At 52.6% G+C, this 3342-nt stretch overlaps 1 pseudogene across 1 annotated transcript; it reads left to right on the top strand.

The window, feature by feature from the left end:
* The first annotated feature begins 1654 nt into the window (after window positions 1-1654).
* Window positions 1655-3096, top strand: LOC311627648 (RNA transcription, translation and transport factor protein-like; annotated as a pseudogene). Its single transcript has 3 exons — window positions 1655-1768; window positions 2197-2736; window positions 2919-3096. The product of its transcript is annotated as an RNA transcription, translation and transport factor protein-like (transcript).
* Window positions 3097-3342: the final 246 nt, after the last annotated feature.

Here is a 3342-nt window from a genome sequence, read left to right on the forward strand (position 1 = left end):
AGATATTTACATCATGATTCTTAGCAGTAGCAAAATTACAGTTATGAAGTAGCAACGAAAATAACTTTATGGTTGGGAGTCACCACAACATGAAGAACAGTATGAAAGGGCCGCGGCATTAGGAAGGTTGAGAACCACTGCTCCAGGCCCTGGGCCCAGGAGGTCCAGCCTGGCCCAGGAGGTGGGAGATGTGGGGGGACCCAGTCCCAGACTTTGGAAACCTCCCTCTCATTGTCTCCACAGCAGTACCAGCTCCTAAACAACTCAGGAGGCCCAGGGGGAAGCGGACTTTGCCAAGTCACTGCCCTACCTCTGGCGGGAGCGGATGGGGTGGGAGATGTCCCAGTGGATACGGAGAGCGAGGCAGCAAGATGGGAGAGGGGCAGCTCAGTCCTGGCTAGGATTCCGGCAGGAAACCGAACCACGGGGGGTGACGGGCTGAATAAAAACGGGGGCACGGTGCAGGGAGCCAACAGAAGAGGAGGAGCACGCCATTGGCAACAGCAGGACACAGTTACCTTCCAAGGTCTGCGGGGTCCCGAGGCAGCAATGGTGTGCTCGTTCCGGAGCCAGGCTGCCCCTTGGAGCTGTAACATCAGAACGTAGCAGCTGCCAGCACCGTGGCCCCACAGACAGGAGCAGGGGGACCGGATGCTTTGACCGCTCCTCTCTTGCTGGTCTCCTGCCACAGCCTCCTGTCGGCTAAACCTACCAGAGAGGTTCACAGAAGTCAGCCTTCCGGGACACAGAGGGGACAGAGGACAAACCTGGGGCAGACAGAACAGCGGCTCCCTGTGGGATCTGGGTGCACGTGCCAGCTACACTGCTTTCCAGATGTTCAAGGAGTTTCATCACGTCTTCATTCTCCTCATCTGGAGAGTGAACATCACAACAGGCTAGCTGGCCAGCTGCTCAATATCTCCCTTCTGTTGTCACTCCCATGTATTTTATTCAGCAACAGGCACCCCCACCCCACCCCCCTGGCACCCCGATGTTCACATGGGACTCGATGCCCTTTGCAGCATCTTGGTGCCCAGTGCTTGGAGTCTGAGGACCAGGGTCAGCCCCACACACGCCCTTTACATATCTGAATCTCGATTTACTCACCTATTTAAAAAGTCACCATAAAAAATTTTCCATCTTTATCATTTTTACCCACATCCTTTAGTACCCCTTCCCCATGTGCCCTGAGCTGGTCCTTCAGGAAAGAGCTGGATCACTAAGGAGCATGTACAAGCAGCTCTGAGTTCTTGCAAGGCACTGGGAGGACAAGCCATGAATCAGGCAGCGAGTTCACAGGGTGTATCTTACTCATATCTGCCTCACTGGTACCTCACACAGCCTCCTCTTCCGTGTTTTGGGTACTCAGACCAAGCTTGGCCAACAGAAGGGGCTCCCATGTGTGTAATCGGTCCGTAAAAGGATGACTGGATTCAGTGGGGCGCAAAGGCCATATTGGAGTGTGGGGTTCATGACCCAGGGAAGCCAGCAGCCGATCCCCAGGGCCAGGATCTCCCTCTTTGCATGTAAGAAGTCAAGGCCTTGGCAGCAGCTGCAGCCAGCTGGCACCGGGTCCCGGCGAGAGTTATTGTTTGGCCAAAACAGGAAGCCGCCCGAGGGGAAGTGTGGCCTCGCCTCAGTGAACCCCTAAAGAATGGCCCCCGAGAAACGTGGGAACGTGCCGGCGGGCATGGGCGGTGCTGCAGCTGCACCCACCCTCGGGCCCGGCAGGGGACCTCAGCTGACCCCTGCGGCCTGGTGCAAGGAGGTCAGGGCGGGGAGCCAGGGCACCGGGTTCTAGTCTTGTGGGACCTTGAGCATGTCACTGCCCGTCTCAAGACATATCTCCTCATCTGTCAGCTGATGGATTTGAACTATGCACTTGCAGCTGAGAGGATCCCCATCTGGCTGTTTCATCGATCCCTCTGGCTGCCTGTGGCCTGATGCCATCCGTTGCCAATGAGGCTCATGGAATGACCGTTTCCCACCAGGAGAAGGGAAACCTGATGGCTCCATAGCACTTCATAATCAGTAAAGCGCCACCTCCTCACTTCGTTTGAACCCCCAACGGTTACATCAAGAGGTAAAGATGGGGCCCTCTCATCCATCACCGGGAGCCAGCCGCTCCTCGCCTTTCCTCTCCCTGCCCAAGCCCAGGGGACAGAGCGGGAAGCCAGGACCGTGCTCTGACACAAGCTAACGGCCCGCGATGACCACGATCCGGCCGGCGCCAACGGCAAAGATGAAACAGAATTTAGAAACTTTCTTGTTTGGCTTGAAGACCAGAAACTCAGACACTACCAGGTTGAAGACAGAGGTAATTTCAGAAACCTCCACCGCCGTGACGGGCCCAAGTTCTTGACATTCTTGACAGATGTCAGTTGTCCTTTCAAGATTCAAGATGGACAAGAAGCAATTGACTGGCTTCTTGGTTTGGCCGTTGGACTTGAATAGGGAGATAATGCTGAAAAATACAAGGACTCGGTATCTGATAATACAAAAAATGCTGACAATGCGGCTAAAAACGCAGAGCCATTGATCAATTTGGATGTTAATTATCCTGATTTTTTAAGGCCGGTGCAATGGCGTTGGTTAACCTTCTTCAGATTCAGCGTCATGATGATTACCTGGTAATGCTTAAAGCAATCTGCATTTTGGTCCAGGAGCACCTGACGCAGGATGCAGTTGCTAAAGCAAATCAAGCAAAAGAGGGACTGCCTGTTACTTTAGAGTCCAGTGTTTCCCAAAGTGTGGTATGCGTACCCCTAGGGGTACGGGAAGAGTTTGGTGGGGATATGCACTGCACCGTGCTTAGCTGCGCCTAATTCTACGTTATCATGAGTACGAGGAGTACTTGGTGTTACAAAAATTATAGAAGGGGTACACATATGTCAAAAGTTTGGGAAACACTGCTAGACAATGTCTCGGTTTTGACCCAGGAGATGAGTTCTTAATGAAGCTGCTCAAATTCTGTGATTGCTGCAGATAGAAGAGCTCAGAGAGCTACAGACAAAAACTAATGAGGCCGTAGTAGCTGTTCAGGCAGTTACTGCTGACCCCAAGACAGCCCACAGGCTGGGGAAAGTTGGAAGATGAACCTTTTAGGATTTCAGTCTCTCACCCAGTTAGTACAGTTGGGAACCATGCATACCTGGTATGTGTTTCAAAACCAAACATCACATTTTCAAGGGCAGAATCCCAGAAAACTGACTGTGTTTTAGAGATTTACCATCGTTGCTTTTTCTTTGATAAAGTTTGAGAAAACGGGGGCTTGTGGGGGAGGTAAAGGTGGGATTCACGGTTCCATCTCAGAGGAGGACACAGAAGCTCCAAGTCAGGATT

The sequence above is a fragment of the Pipistrellus hanaki genome, assembly GCF_964339955.1.
Source record: "Pipistrellus hanaki genome assembly, chromosome: 9".
Classification (NCBI taxonomy): Eukaryota; Metazoa; Chordata; class Mammalia; order Chiroptera; family Vespertilionidae; genus Pipistrellus; species Pipistrellus hanaki.